The 16439-nt window shown below is 50.6% G+C and overlaps 1 protein-coding gene across 2 annotated transcripts in view; it reads right to left on the bottom strand.

Moving 5' to 3' along the window:
• LOC147122288 (phospholipid phosphatase-related protein type 5-like) overlaps positions 1-16439 on the bottom strand; it is a 187031-nt gene that overhangs the window by 145133 nt on the left and 25459 nt on the right. The window lies entirely within an intron of this gene.

Below are 16439 nucleotides of genomic sequence, written 5' to 3'. Positions count from 1 at the left end.
CCGTCTGTACCACAAGCTTCACACACAGCTCAATGCACCACACCCCCCAGCACTCACCCACCAACAATCTCTACCTAGCAACACTCACACCCACATCTCACACTTGCACACAATGACAGCTATTCAACTATGGCAGGCACAAGAGTTATTAGTTATTAGAATTCATATGATATGTGTGATATGTTTATAGATAAATTTATTAATTGTGTTGGTAATATTTTATGGTCTCTCTAATTTCACCTTTGCGCCCAGGAGCACGCTGCGATGTGGCGCGAGAGAGGGATTGTATGATGGGGGATGTGGTGAGCTACAGGAATCTAGGGTTTCATTCATGCGAATCGGCGACTGATGAGCCGGTCACGGACAGCCCATCTGGAAGGTAAATTGTCTTGCAGCCTCCACCCTCCCTCCTGTTCCTCCTCCTTTTCGTCCACCTCATCCTTCTCCTCCACATCCTCCTCTCCTCCTCGTCCTCCTGAGGTGGTCTCGCAATCCCTGCTGGCAAGGGCTGGGCCCTCATGATGGCCAAGTTGTGGAGCATGCGGCAGACCACCACGAAATGGGACACCCACTCTGGTGAGGACTGAAGGGCTCCTCCCGAGAAGTCAAGGCACCGGAACCGTTGCTTCAGTATCCCGATGGTCTGCTTGATGAGGTTCCTGGTGGCAGCATAGCTCTCATTATATGAGTGTTGGGCATGAGTGCTGGGGTTGCAGAGGGGAGTCATGAGCCAGGTGGAGAGCGGACAGCCCTGGTCTCCGAGCAGCCAACTGCGAGCTTGATGTGGGGACTGGAAGAGTGCTGGTACACCAGTCTGGCGCAGGATGAAGGCATCATGGCTGCTGCCAGGATAGTGGGCATTGACGTTGAGGATTCGCTGTGTGTGGTTGCACACCAACTGCATATTAAGTGAGTGATAGCCTTTGTGGTTATGGAAGATCTCAGGATTGTTATGCAGTGCCTGCAAAGCCATGTGGGTGCAGTCAATGGCGCCCTGCACCATGGGGAAGCCCGCTATCCTGGTAAAGCCACATGTACGCTTGTCTTGCTTCTCTCTGGTGATCAGGAAGCCAATGTAGTCCCTTCTCCTGGTGTAGAGAGCCTCAGTGACCTCCCGGATGCAGCGATGGACAGCAAACTGCGAGATGTTAGCTATATCTCCTGCCAAAGACTGGAAGGATCCGCTGGCAAAGAAATTGAGGGCCACGGTGACCTTGACTGCCACTGGGAGAACCGTGTTCGCCCTGATCTGAGACTGGAGGTCTGGTTGCAGGAGGTGGCAGAGTTCTGTGATCACCTCCTTGTTGAAGTGGAGCCTTCTAATACACTGCTCCTTGCTTAATTGAAAGTAGAAGTGATGTCGGAAGACCCTAGGAGCATAAGGCCTCCTGTTGAGAGCCCTGATGTCCCTCCTCCTTCCTCTGCGCACATGTTCCCGTCTTTCTTGCTGCCTGCACTCCCTCCACCGTTGTTCTTGGAGGGCGAGGTCGATTGCCATTACAGCCACCATGACTTTGAGCAAATGTTGTATGCTGAAGCTTTTCAGAAATAATTGTGGAGTTTTGTACTTGCTAGAACACTCCCTGATACAAAAGAACCTTGAAATGACTAAAGAAAACTTGCAGTTGCAGGAAGTAGCACACAGCCACTCAAACTTCAAAACCCTGTCAGGTGCAAGTGATTGGTGATGATCCCTTTAAGTCGTGTCGCTGGAGCCGGCTTCCTGCTGCTGCACACCACCTGAAGCCGTCATTGTTTTCTTCAGCCGGTAAGTTCATTGGCTGTAATGAAGTTGGGAGATTGGGCATGAAGTGAGCATTCTTCTCAGGCAGTCCATCGGAACCGAGGATGACTTGCTTCCACATTAAAAATGAGCTCGCATGTGACTGATGAGTCCAATGCGGGACCTACAGTCTCTGTCACAGGTGGGGCAGACGGTGGTTGAAGGGGCGTGTGGGTGGGGTGCTTGGGTTGACGTGCGCTCCTTGCGCTGCCTGTGCTTGGCTTCCGCTTGCTCCCGGCGAAGAGACTCGAGGTGTTCGGCGCCTTCCCGGATGCTTCTCCTCCACTTTGTGCAGCCTTGGGCCAGGGATTCCCAGGTGTCGGTGGGGATGTTACACTTTTTCAAGGAGGCTTTGAGGGTGTCCTTGAAGCGTTTCCTCTGCCCACCTGGGGCTCTCTTGCCGTGCCGGAGCTCCGAGTAGAGTGCTTGTTTTGGGATTCTCGTATCGGGCATGTGGATAATGTGACCCGTCCATCGGAGCTGATTGAGCGTGGTCAGAGCTTCGATGCTGGGGATGTTGGCCTGAGCAAGAACACTGATGTTGGTGCGCCTATCCTGCCAATGGATTTGCAGGATCTTGCGGAGGCAGCGTTGGTGGTACCTCTCCAGTGCTTTGAGGTGCCTGCTGTACATGGTCCATGTCTCTGAGGCATACAGCAGGGCAGGTATCACTGCTGCCCTGTAGACCATGAGCTTAGTGCTGGGTTTGAGGTCCTGGTCTTCAAACACTCTCTTCCTCAGGCGACCGAAGGCTGTACTGGCACACTGAAGGCAGTGTTGGACTTCGTCATCACCGTCTGCCCTTGTTGACAGTAGGCTCCCGAGGTATGGAAAGTGGTCCACGTTGTCCAAGGCCTTGGCGTGGATTTTGATAATCGGGGGGCAGCACTGTGTGGCGGGGGCATGTTGGTAGAGAACCTTTGTCTTACGGATGTTTAGTGTAAGGCCCATGCTCTCGTATGCTTCGGTGAAGGTGTTTACGATGGTTTGCAGTTCGACCTCCGAGTGAGCGCAGACGCAAGCATCGTCTGCATTCTGTAATTTGACGACAGAGGATGGGATGACCTTGGATCTGGACTGGAGGCGACGGAGGTTGAACAGTTTCCCGTTTGTTCTGTAAATTAGCTCCACTCCAGTGGGGAGCTTACTGAGGGTGAGATGGAGCATTGCAGCAAGGAAGATTGAGAAGAGCGTTGGTGCGATGACACAGCCTTGCTTGACCCCGGTTCGTACGTGAATTGGGTCTGTGGTGGAACCGTTGGTCAGGATCATGGCTTGCATGTCGTCGTGAAGCAGGCAGAGGATGGTGACAAACTTTTGAGGGCAGCTGAATTTGAGGAGGACACTCCATAATCCCTCATGGTTGACAGTGTCGAAGGCCTTTGTGAGATCAAAGAAGGCCATGTACAGCGGTTGGTGCTGTTCCCTGAATTTCTCTTGTAATTGACGTGCGGTGAAGATCATGTCCATTGTGCCCCTTAGTGGGCGGAATCCACATTGCGACTCTGGGAAGAGCTCTTTGGCCACTGGGAGAAGGCGATTGAGGAGGATTCTTGCGATGACTTTCCCTGTGGCAGATAGCAGGGAAACTCCTCTGTAATTACCACAATTGGACTTGTCACCTTTCTTGAAGATGGTCACAATTACGGCGTCTCTGAGATCCCCTGGCATGCTCTCCTCCTTCCAGATAAAGAGAAATAAGTTCATGAATTCGCGCCAGTAGTGCTTCTCCGCCATGCTTTAGTGCCTCGGCAGGGATTCCATCTGCTCCTGAGGCCTTTTTGTTCTTTAGTTGTCGGATGGCCTTTTGAACCTCATGCCGGGCTGGGGTTGTGCTGAGATGGTGGCGGGTAGCATGCTGTGTCGAAATGCTTAGAACATGGCCTCATCATAACCAACACCTTGTTCCGTCAGAGAGACAAGTACAAGGCTTCATGGCAGCACCCTCGTTCCAAGCACTGGCATCTGCTGGACTACGTCATCATCCGAGTGAGGGACCGCAAGGCCGTCCGCATCACCCACGTCATGACAGGAGCTGATGACTGCTGGACAGACCACCGCCTAATCCGCTCTGTCATCTCCATCAATGTAGCCCCAAAACAGCGGCGGCAACAGAAACAATGCCGCAGGAAAATTAACGCTGGAGCACTCAAAGACCCCGCTAAGAAAGCCCTATTCAGCCTGCGCCTCACAAACAACCTGACGACTCCCAGTGATGCAGAGACACAGAGTGCCCACAGCATCTGGTCTGCACTCAAGGCCTCCATAATCAGCACCTGTGAAGAGACGCTCGGTCACTCAACCAGGAAACACCAAGACTGGTTCGACGAGAATGACCAGGAGATCCAGGAGCTAATAAGCCGCAAGCGCAAGGCATTTCTGATCTGGAAACAGCAACAGAACTCGAGAGCAAGAAAGCAGCTCTACAGAAGCCTGAAGGCCAAGATCCAACAAAAAACTCGTGACCTAAAGAACAGATGGCGGGTGGAGAAAGCGCAGGAGATCCAGCAGCTAGCCGACAACCACGACGTGCGTGGATTCTTTAGCACAGTCAAGACCATCTATGGCCCAAGCACCCAAGGCTCTTCCCCACTGCGGGCCAAGAATGGAGAGGTACTCATCAAGGACAGGGAAGCAGTCATTGCCCGCTGGAAGGAGCACTTCGAAGATCTCCTTAACCACGACTCTGTCTTCGACACGAGTGTCCTCAACTCCATCCCACAGTGAGCATTGCACACTCATTGATGTCACGATCTCCGTGATGGTAAGGTCCCCAGTGATCGAGGTCAGCGGCAGCGCTACCAGGAAGACCAATATGGCATGCGGCGCTGGAATCGGCATTGGCATTAGGGCTCTCAATGGCATTTTAGCACCATCTCGTGGCGCTAACGTGTGGCGCAAACCATACGAATTTCTCCCCCTCTGTCCCTTCCTGTCACACACTGCTTATCTTTACCCAATTCACTACACTGCTCTATTGCTTTGACTTTTTTCTTTAGATTACTAAATTTCCCCTGACCTACCACCTCCCTCTCTTTTTAGTTTAAAGCCCTATCTACAGCCCTAGTTATTCAATTCACCAGGATACAGGTCCCATCCCAGTTTAAGTGGAGCCCATCCCAATGGAACAGCTCCCTCTTTCCCCAGTACTGGTGCTAGTGCCCCATGAATTGAGGATGACAGCATTCCTACTCCCACCACTGCCACTCTTCCAGTGCCCTTTCTGCTGCCTGTCAGCCAGCCCAGACTGATGTCGCCCATGCTGAGGTGGTGCAGTCTACAGCCAAGTCTTCTAAACCCAGAGCTACTCGAGGTTGGCCTGCAAGGCCACTTGCCGTCTCTCACATGCTGCAGCCACTGGGGTAGCACTACGTAGGAGCACCAGAGTAGGCAAAGGAACATGAAAGACAGACACTAAGGGAATGCACAAGGGTGATAAGTTGATGTTGTTATGTAGTTTTGCATTGATTCATTTATAAATTACGTTTGGAATTGTTTTGTGGCTGCTCTCATTTCAGCTTTGTCCCCAAGAGGACGCTGTGATGTTCCGTGGCAGAGGTGGGGAACTAGGGAGCAAAGTGGATCTGGGGTTCATGCAGGGGAACCGGATTCTGATGAGGCGCCCACGGACAGCCCGTCTAGAACGGGGGTCTGCTGCCTGCCTCTTTCCTTTCTCCTCCTCCTCCTCCTGAGGTAATCTGGGAAACTGTGGTGGCAAGGGTTGCACCCTCATCATGGCCAAATTGTGGAGCATGCAGAAGACCACCACGAAATGGGACACCCGCTCCAGCGTGTACCGAAGGGCTCCTCCTGAGCAGTCAAGACAGTGGAACCATTGCTTTAGCACCCCGATGGTCTGCTTGATGAGGTTCCTCGTGGCAGCATGGCTCTCATTATATAAGCGCCGGGGTTGTGGCGGGGAGCCATCAGCCAGGTGCAAGGCGGATGGCCCTCATCTCTGAGCAGCCACCCTCGGGTTTGACATGGTGGCTGCAAGATTGCTTGCACAGTGGACTGGCGCAGGATGAAGGCATCATGACCGCTGCCAGGATACCGGGCATTCGCCATCATGATGTGCTGGGTGTGCTCACACAACAACTGCACATTAAGTGAATGGTAGCCTTTGCGGTTGCAGTACATCTCAGTATTGTTATGCAAAGCTACGTGTGCGCAGTCGATGGCGCCCTGCACCACGAGAAAGTCCAATGTCCTGGCAAAGCCACATGCGCGCTTCTCCTGCTTCTCTCTGTTCAGTTTGTGACCTCCCAGATGCAGCGATGGATGGCGAACTGGAAGATGTTAACTATGTCTCCTGCTCTAAACTGGAAGGAGCTGGTGGTGGAAAAATTGAGGGCCACGGTCACCTTGTGGGCCACTGGCAGTGCCCTCGTCATCCTGAGGCTGCAGGTCTGGTTCCAGGAGGTGGCAGAGTTCTGTGACCACCTCCTTGGTGAAGCGGAGCCTCCTAATACATTGCTCGTGGCTTAAGTGCAGATAGGAGAAGTGCTTTTCTAAGACCCTAGCTAGGTAAGGCTTCCTGCTGAGAGCCCTCCTGCCCCTCTTCATCCTCCCTCTGTGAGCATCTTGTTCTCTTCTTTGCTGCCCCTGCTCCATCTCCCTATCATACTTGAGCACGAGGGGGACTGCAAGTGACTGGGAGCAAGTGGTGTGAGCAGAATCCTTGAAACGGTAGAAAGCTCCAAACAGTTGCACAAACTTACACATAGCCAGTAGAAATCAAAATACAAGTCACCTGCTGATCCCTTTAAATAGCACCGGTGGGGTGGTCCCTTATGCAGCTGAACGCACGTTCAGCTGTTCGTGTTTTGGAGAGGGCGTTGAATGGAGCAGCGACATCAAAAATGGCAGGTTGTGCGTCAAATCAGCGTGCACACCGATTGACGTCACAATCTGTCTCATCATTTTTCTAGCGAGCACAGGCAACGGCTGCTCTGCTGACCTACCCAAAATGGCGGCCGCCACGGAACGTGCAGAATTGGACGCCTGCCATTTTTTTGCCGAATCCTGCCTTAACAGCCGGCGCCAAGGTGACGAATTTCACGGCCATTGTGTTAAACTCAGCCACTTAAGAAGTATATACAATTAGGAGCAGTAAGATAGTTACTCTATCAAACATCCATTAATATAAATCCTTGCAATCCAAACTGTCATAGACATGCAGAAAAAACAATGGCCTAGAAATTCAGTTGGCTGCGCCAGCCGTTAGCGCCTTAGGAGGAGCAGATCTCGAGCGCTAGGCGCTTAGCGCCCGGGCGCAGCGCGATCTGCGCCTCGCCCCAACTTCAGTAGACATTTAGCGCCAGCGCAAAGTCTTTGCACGCGCTCATCTGCGCGCGTAGATCATGACGTCATTTCGTCGTGCAACGCCCTTTGTGCGCCCGGAACCGGAACTTCACTCACGCCGCCCCATTGTGCGCCGGGCGGCCCTAACGACTGTTGAGTGGAACGGTACACAGCCGAGGCGGGCCGCGGGGAGCGCAAATTAAAGGGCACTTACCCTGCACTATAAAGGGCAGCCATTTTGCAGCATTCACTCTTGTGCAACGGATTTTTGGAGAGAGACCAAGGAAGAGAGCTTACTGCTTTGGCCCAACACTAGGACAGGTCTCTTTGGCTTCAGGCCAGAGCTTTGCAATTATCTTTGCCTTCATTGAGATCTCAGTGTTTGCCAGCATATTATGGGGGCTGCATTGGGTGCCAACGCTGAGTTTCAGCCTTATGTCGGAAGGGCTTACAGACGCCGTGAGAGAGTGGCAGCCCTGGCTAGACGCAGAGGGGGCAACAGGCGTCGCCAAGTGAGGCCTTACCCACCCAGGGTATACCGCCAGCAGTTCTCCTATCTCAACATGTCTGCCGCGCAGTGTGTTAGGAGGCTGCGATTCAGAAGGGAGGTGGTTGCAGACATCTGCCAGCTGCTTCACAGAGATCTGCGTCCACAGCTGATGCGCAGGACGTCTCTGTCGGTGGCAGTGAAGGTGACGGTGGCTCTCAACTTCTATGCCACCGGCTCCTTCCAATCCGCTGCTGGGGACATCGCTAACATCTCCCAGTTCGCCGTGCATTGCTGCCTCCGCCAGGTGACCAATGCCCTTTTCAGAAGGAGACGTCAATTCATCTCCTTCCCCATGACCCTGGACAAGCAGCAGCAGCATGCAGTGGGGTTTGCAAGAATAGCGGGCTTCCCCATGGTGCAGGGCGCCATTGACTGCACGCATGTGGCTTTGCGGGCACCTCTGGAGCATGCCGAGGATTACCACAACCGGAAGGGCTATCATTCCCTCAACGTACAGCTGGTGTGTGACCACAGGCAGCGCATCCTAGCTGTCAATGCCCGCTTTCCAGGCAGCAGCCACGATGCCTTTATCCTGCGACAGACAACTGTGGCTGACATGTTCCAGGCACAGCCTCACCCAAGAGGATGGCTTATCGGGGACAAAGGCTATCCTTTGTGTACCTGGCTCATGACCCCGCTCCGCGCGCCCACGACCCCTGCTGAAGAGGCATACAACGAGAGCCATCAAGCGACCAGGAACCTCATCGAACAAACAATCAGCGTCCTGAAGCAACGGTTCCGCTGTCTGGATCGCTCCGGGGGAGCCCTCCAGTATTCGCAGGAGCGAGTCTCCCAATTCGTCGTCGTTTGCTGCATGCTGCACAACCTGGCTATCCGCAGGACTCAGGCACTGCCACCTCACGTTGGACCACCACCTCAGGAGGAGGAGCAGGAGGAGCATGAGGAGGAGGAGGAGGAGGAGTACCAGCCCAGGAGGGAGGCAGAAGGTCCAAGGGCCGCCCATCGGCGGCTTATTGAACGTCACTTCTAAGCCCCCTGTCAGGGAATGGCTTGTGCCAATGAAAGAACATGATTGCAGCCGCTCCGCAAGCCCTCAGCCGGTTAAGGCAACAAACACTTCAAAGATCAAACATGGACAATGTGAATAAATAAAATTGTTTATTGTACAAACTCAGGGCCCTTCCCACATGAAAACCAAAAACACACGAAACCCCCAAAAAACACTCACACACATGACTCACTCCCACAACCTGGGGAGGATTAACAAAAGATGTAAACAAAAATGGCCTTCATCCTCGGCCTTCACAAAACACCCATTCCAAAAAACAAAACATTTGGACACACCCTCTACTTTGTGGCCCGCGAGGGCGATGCCTTCTGCAAACTTTGGCGGCCCCTGCACGCCCTGCTGCTCCTCCTCAAAGTGAGGCCAGTGGCTGCTGCAAGGCTAGGGGAAGGCTCCTGAGGGGCACATGTTGTGACGGCAGATGCCCTTGGGGGTCGGCCTAGACGAGGTCTGGCCGCCGAGGGGCCGGCTGGTGAATGCTGCAGCTGTGGCTGGGCAGCATCAGTCGCTGCAGCAGCTCGTGGCAGCTCCACTGGGGGAGTGGCAGTGGCGGCTGGAGGAATGGGGGCAAGCTGGTGGATGGCAGGCGCTCGCTGGTTGCCTGAGACACTGGCACTCGCCCGGGCCAGCACTGCAGCATGCGCAGCAATCTGCCGAGGGACAGACCGCTGTGCTGCTGCAGCGCGCCGGGTGCCCTGGCGATGCCTGGCTGACACAGCGAGTGTGGCAGCAGTGAGTGCCCGTGTTGCCCTGTTCTGTGACCGCATCAGAGCAGCCAGTGACTGCACGGCACCACTGATCACCTGGCTAGTCGCTGCCTGAGCTGCCCCAAATTCTGCCAAACTGGTGGCCTGTGAGGCCCCGAATTCGGTCACACTCCGAGACAGGGACTCGATGGCCTCAGGCATCCGTGCCACTACCCCCATGAGCTCCGTGTGCCGGCGCTCCGAGTCCGCGGACATGTCCTCGAGGCGGCGCATCTCCTCGGCGTTGACCGTCTCCGGACTGGAGGCCGGACTCTCCCTCTGGGGAGAAGGCCGCCGAGCTGGCCGACCCTTCCTGCGTTGCTGGACGCCGCTGGGCCCAGCAATTGGACTCCCCTCCGACCTGCGTTGCTGGACGCCGCTGGGCCCAGCAATTGGACTCCCCTCCGACCCTTCCCCCCTCTGGGGAGAAGGCCGCTGAACTCCCACCCCCCTCCCGCGTTTCTGCAGGCCGCTGGTCCCAGCAGCTGCACTCCCCTCTGACACTTCCCCCAGGCTCCCCTCCAGGGAAGACGTCTCCCCTACATTGGCATGGCTTGCCGCAGCTGAGGGTTCCCCTGATGGGCCGCCTTCCTCTTGCTCCTCCTCCTCCTCCTCTTCTGAGGGGCTGTCACTGGCAACTTCAGGGACCTCCTCCTCACCATCTGAAAGCAGGAAGGCACAAGAGTAGCTTTCGAGTGAAGAGAGGGCGTCAGCGAGGGATGCATGAGTGGTGGCATTCAGCGCATTGGTCGGACAGTGGCAAAGGATGTAGATCTGATGCGCAAGTGGGACGAGAGAGGTCCAAAAGGTGATGTCCTTACCATTGGTGCCCAGAACAGGGTCGGCATCTCCAGATGCAACGGGGCCAATCACCCAGGCACCCATGATGCGCTCCACGCGCTGTTGCAGCTCAGTGAGCGGCTGGATCTGGGGTCCGCCTCCCCCGGTCTCAGTCCGGCTCCTCTTATTATTGGCCAGCTTGGCCTGCAAGAGAAAGGACGGCCTCTAAGTACAGTGTGTAGCCCTGATCTTGTGTGCACTGCCTCCCATGGTCGAATAGCCTGGCCAGTGTGTAAAGTGCACAATGTGCAATTGATGTTCATGACTGTCCCATAGCTGCTGCATGAGGGCTGGCCATTAGGGCTTTCAGGTCCCTTTGCCCATAATGTGAGGTGCACATGCAAGGATGAGGAGGACACTGGAAAGGGTACTCACCCTGACAATCCTGGCGAGGTCATTTAGCTTTTTGCGGCATTGTACAGCGCTCCTGGGGACCTCGCTGTTGGATGTCACCCTGGTGGCGACATGCCTCCAGGCTTTCCGGTAGGCGCGGGCCGCCGGCTTCTTCCCATTGTCCGGAAACAAAATATGGCGTCTCTTCTCCACAGCGCCAACCAGCACCCTCAGATCATGCTCTGAGAAGCGCTGCGCTCGTTCACGGGCCTTCTCCATCCTTTCAGGCGCTATTTGGGTCCAGCAGCAGTGTTCAGGCCTAGCTGGAGGGCTGCAGTGTCCAGGACGTGGCAGCAGACCAACTCGACCCTTCCCCCTTAAGAGCTGGCCGGCGCCAGGGTGTCTGCTGTCAATCAAGAAATGGCCGCACCTGCGCTGCGCCCGGCCTCGGCGGTATCGCTCAGCACCTCCGGCTTAACGCCTAAAGAGAGCCGTGCATCGCCAGTTTTAGCGCTCGAGCAAACTCTTAGGGCGAAGCTAATGAATATCGGCGAAGTGGCCTCAAATTTGCGCCGGGCGCAAACTTTAGCGGCCGCCCGACTTTACCGCCCCAAAAGTGGCTATAATGAATTTCTAGGCCAATGACTGTGATTTAAATGAACAACACTTGCATCCATGATTGAAAAATATTCACGGTTATACCTGCATGCTTACCTAGAAAACTGTTGTGTGACATTGTTTATTTAATGTTAAGCATTTGAAACTTACTGCAGTAGAATAAAGTTTTTCTTGAGTGTCAGCCTTGGCTCAGTTGCAGCACCCTTGATATTAAGATACATTTTGATACATGAGATTACAAGTCATTCTCGATGTCTACTGCTGTGCCATAGTAGCTTCAGACAGTCTGACAGCACTTGAGTGCCATGCAAAACACATAACTGAACCACATGCCAGCAGTGTAACAATAATAAGATTATTAGCAGAAGGTGCTTGGGAAGAAGAAGGCAAGAATTCGAGACTCTTGGCTTCCATAGAGAGAGGAGGGTGGGAGCCTGGGAGCTACAAAGGGGAGAACCTGGTATTGTAATAAGAGCTTCTGCAGAATTATAACTGACATTTGAATAACTGGCATAACCTCAAGCTTGCTTCATTCAGTTTTGTTTGCCAAAAATCGGAGGACAAATTAACTTGCTACAATGTTTTACATTAGTCACTGCTCCCAATCAAGACCCCCAGGGCCCAACTAAATTTGCAATTTAGCTTTCCTCTTTTCACCCATTCTATTGGTTTATGTTTTCTCTTTATAACATCTGAGTTCTCCATTCCATTAAGCTCCGTTTTTAATTTCTCCTTCAGTTCAATCAATACTTTTCTGCGTGGATAGATTGCTGGAGTAACTTGTTAACAAAGCCTGATCAAGTGCTTTCCTTATAAACAACACAATCCTTGTATTCCAGTGTTCCATACTCTGTCATTGTGAGTTATGCAAATAGATTTTTTTTACTAGTTTGAGGTTTCTCAAAGCATTCAGTTCTATAATTAGCTGTTCACCTTTTGGCACCACTACAAATGGCAACTTGTATTCACTGACCTCATATGTGACACTGTTAACCTTCCCTTCTCTGGTCATGTATTCTGTCACTTTTACTGTAGCCTCCTGCAATGTCGATCTATTTTGTAAACTCTCGCAGCTTATCTCAAACATGATATTCACCTGTGTTTCTGTATCCAATTTAAATAATATCATTGTCAGTAGTTTAAAATCAACCCCTATATATCCTCATATATTGAAAATGAGATCTGAAATCTGCATTTTCCACCTCCCAACTCACCATGGTCACAAACTGCAATAACAAAGTTTTGATCAATTCACTTCCAACATTTAAGACTTCCCTTGCGCACTCTGCAAAACCTGCTCCATAGTTAACTGCAATTCTTCCGACTATTGTCAGGCCAGTTCATACAATTCCTTCTTCTGTCCTGCATCTCTTCTACTGTTGATTAGATCGCTACCGTGCATAGACAACATTCCTTATTCTCAAGATATTCCATAGCTAATCCTTTTGTGTAAACTTGATGTATATTTTTTTCTTGTAATACAACACAGTCCCCACCACTTACACCGTCTTCACTTGGGCAGCCGCCTATATCGGGCAAATGGTGCTAACTATTTGCCATTTCCACTGAAGTCAATTGCAAAGGTGCCACTTATTAAGCTCGCTGGCTATTTTGAGCAGCGGTGGATCAGACTTGTTGTATTACATACATATAACTCAGAATCATTGTTACATTTAGAGATTCCAGTACAGTTGAACAATGTTGTTATGAAAGTTATTTCTAATTGTGAGCACTGGGCTTCTCAATGGCTACAGCTGTCCAATTACAATTAGCACCATAAATCCTTTCTTTCTTATTTTCAAGAGGACAATTTCACTTAAAGTGACAGCCGTTTCCAAATCTGGATTGAGTCCGAATTTAACATTTTTCCCCCTTATTGGATTCAAGTCTTTTTGTTACTATAACTGACAATACCAATAAGCTCATTGGAGACTTTAAACATTGTAAGTATAAACACTACCCGTCTCTTTAAAATTTTGCTAACAGAAATCACAGTTTTACCGTCAATGTCTTAGTGGGAAATTCGCGGCAACATTACCCGGCCATTATAAATGGTGGGGACTGTACTTGGCTTTTGCAGCTCTCATCATTTCAAGTTCTGTATTGCAGTTGGGTGATCACTGCAGAAGTGCACACTCAATTTACATAAGAATATAGAGGACTGGAAGACACCACCTGGCCAGTTCCATACTTTGAAAAATACACTACTTTATCCGTCATAGTCCTCAACGACCCTCTCTGCCAAATCTCCATCCATTTTGCTCTTGAATTTTTTTTTAATTCATTCATGGGATGTGGGTATCGCTAGCAAGGCCAGCATTTATTGCCCATCCCTAACTGCCCTTGAGCCGCCTTCTTGAACCTCTGCAGTCCGTGAGGGGAAGCTACTCCCACAGTACTGTTAGGGGGGGAGTTCCAGGATTTTGACCCAGCAACGGTGAAGGAACGGCGATAAATTTCCAAGTAAGGATGGTGTGTGACTTGGAGGGGAACTTGCAGGTGATTGTGTTCCCATGCTGCTGCTGCCTTTGTCCTTCTAGCCAGTAGAGGTTGCGGGTTTGGGAGGTGCTGCCGAAGAAGCCTTGGCGAGTTGCTGCAGTGCAGACACGGTGCGCCGGTGGTGGAGGGATTGAATGTTTAAGGTGCTGACACTATCTACCACCAGTGCTTTCCACATATCCACCACCCTCTGTGTAAATTAATTCAGTCTAAACTGTCCGTTAACTTTCCCTGTTCTGAGCTTGAGTCTATGTACTCGTGTAAAATTTGTGATTGTGTGTAATATATTATTAGGGTTGAATTTATGTAGGTCTATAGAATCCCGACCTCAATAAAATCTCCAATGAGCCTTCTTGTATCCAGTTTAAACATTCCCAATTTACATCACCATTCCTTGGGTTCGGTGCCTAATCCACGGCTTGCTTTAGTTGCTCTTTTTAGACTCTCGCTTTTGTATTCATAAATATTCTGACAATCACCAAATGTTCGATCAAATGTTATCAGAGTTCTGTTTTTTAGTGTTGTTAATTGAAGGTATATAAAAAGAACAAGCTTTGAAAAATATGTACAAATTATACATTTGGCTTTTGCAACTCTGGTCATTTAAATTTCTGGGTTGCAGTTGGGGGGATTGACAGGGTAGATGCTGAGAGGTTGTTTCCCCTGGCTGGAGAGTCTAGAACTAGGGGGGGCATAGTCTCAGGATAAGGGGTCGGCCATTTAAGACTGAGATGAGGAGGAATTTCTTCACTCAGAGGGTTGGAACTCTCTTCCCCAAAGGGCTGTGGATGCTGAGTTATTGAGTATATTCAAGGCTGAGATAGATAGATTTTTGAATTCTAGGGGAATCAAGCAATATGGAGATCGGGCGGGAAAGTGGAATTGAGGTCAAAGATCAGCCATGATCTTATTGAATGGCGGAACAGGCTCGAGGGGCCATGTGGCCTCCTCCTGCTCCTAATTCTTATATTATTTTAAATTGCTGTCTCTACCATTATTAAACCTCTTGGGGGAAATTATACAAATTCTTATATATTATGCATATTTTAATTTTTTTTTAAACTGGGAAATAAATTTAAATGCAAAAATTATTCCTGTAGTTTTGAGCCAGGGCTACTGATTACTTTTATATATTGATTTCCTGAAGCATCAAATATTGCTTTCATCTAATCCGGAAAAGTACTAGCTGCTGGGAATCACAGATTATAATTTGAAGCATTGCATTCATGTGAAATAATTGAAGAATGGGAAGTGTGGTACGTTGGGTTAGCATATCTCTGGGTACAGCCAGACTGATGAAATTGCATATTACATAGAGTTACATAGAAATTACAACAAGGAAACAGACTGTTCGGTCTAACCAGTCAGTTTCCCCCCACTAGTCCAATCGTCCCAATCCCAATTGCCTGCACTGTTTCCCATATTCCATTATTTCCCTTTCCTTAAAACACCTATCCAAACTATTCTTAAATATTCTAATTCCTCACAACCCTCTGTGAAAAAAAGTTTCTCCTATCCTCTGTCCTAAATCTCTTCAAATTAATCTTATACCAATGTCCTCTCAATCACTGGAAATAGTCTGTATCGATCCACTCTATCTCATCCCATCAGAAATCATCTCTTTCTGGTTGTTGTAAAAATCCACTGTAAATGAATTTGGGCAACCTCAATACAGTTGCTATGGGATTCAGTCCCACTTCACAAAAGTGTCCAAAGTTCAGCACAAGTTGGCACTAAATCAAGTGTCTGTGAGAAAAGCTACAAACATTAGCTGGCCTGCGGAATGGTAGAAAATCACACTTGTCTAGTAAAAGGTGCTATTCTAAGATTGTGGCTAAGGCATCAAGACACCTTAGAGTTTTACTCTCTATCTCTCCACACCATAGCACTCCTGTGATTGCTGGATTTTGACTTTAAATGATAAAGTGTTATATTCCTCAGCGCTGACATCTCTCACATTGGTGAACATCTAGAAATCAAGTACATTTTTTCAGAAATAAATAGAAATAACTTGCATTTCTATGGTGCCTGATCAAGTCTTAGGAAGTACTTTACATACAATGAATTACTTTTGAACTGCAGTCACTGTTGTTAAGCAGGCAAACACAGCAGCCATTTTACACACTGCATAATCCTTCAGCAGCAATGAGATGAATGAGTTAATCTATTCCTGGTTGAAATAAGGTGCAGGATGGAAACGGTGAGGCCTGAAGGCCAGGGAAGGATCAAGATGAGGTAGTGAACACAAATAAAAAGAATATCGGAAACAAGCAGCGGCGGCAGGTAGCGAGAGCGGCGGACCTGTGGGAGACTCGGCGGCGGCGGCGAGGTAATAAAAGCGGCAGCAGGGCCAGGAGCGGCGGACCTGTGGGAGACTCGGCGGCGGCGGCGAGGTAATAAAAGCGGCAGCGGGGCCAGGAGAGGCCTCAGAGCAGCGGCGGCAGGTAACGAGAGCGGCGGACCTGTGGGAGACTCGGCGGTGGCGGCGAGGTAATAAAAGTGGCAGCGGGGCCAGGAGAGGCATACCAAACTCCAGTCTGCGAGCTCAGAGGGTAGCAGAGAGGTAAAAAGTATTCGGGGTGTGATGTCACCAGGGAGCAGGTAAGTGATTGGTTGGTGAGTATTTCTCTCTTTTCAATACAAGCTTGAATTCTGTGGTGTTAAATTTCTAGGGTCTCTGTGTTGTAGTGGGGACAGTTGGTAAATAAAGCGCCCTAGAGTATACCTGTAACTGGGGTA

The sequence above is a fragment of the Somniosus microcephalus genome, chromosome 3 (assembly GCF_052327205.1).
Source record: "Somniosus microcephalus isolate GS21.2 chromosome 3, FLI_Smic_1.0, whole genome shotgun sequence".
NCBI lineage: Eukaryota > Metazoa > Chordata > Chondrichthyes > Squaliformes > Somniosidae > Somniosus > Somniosus microcephalus.
This window is presented reverse-complemented; position numbering and strand designations above follow the sequence as displayed.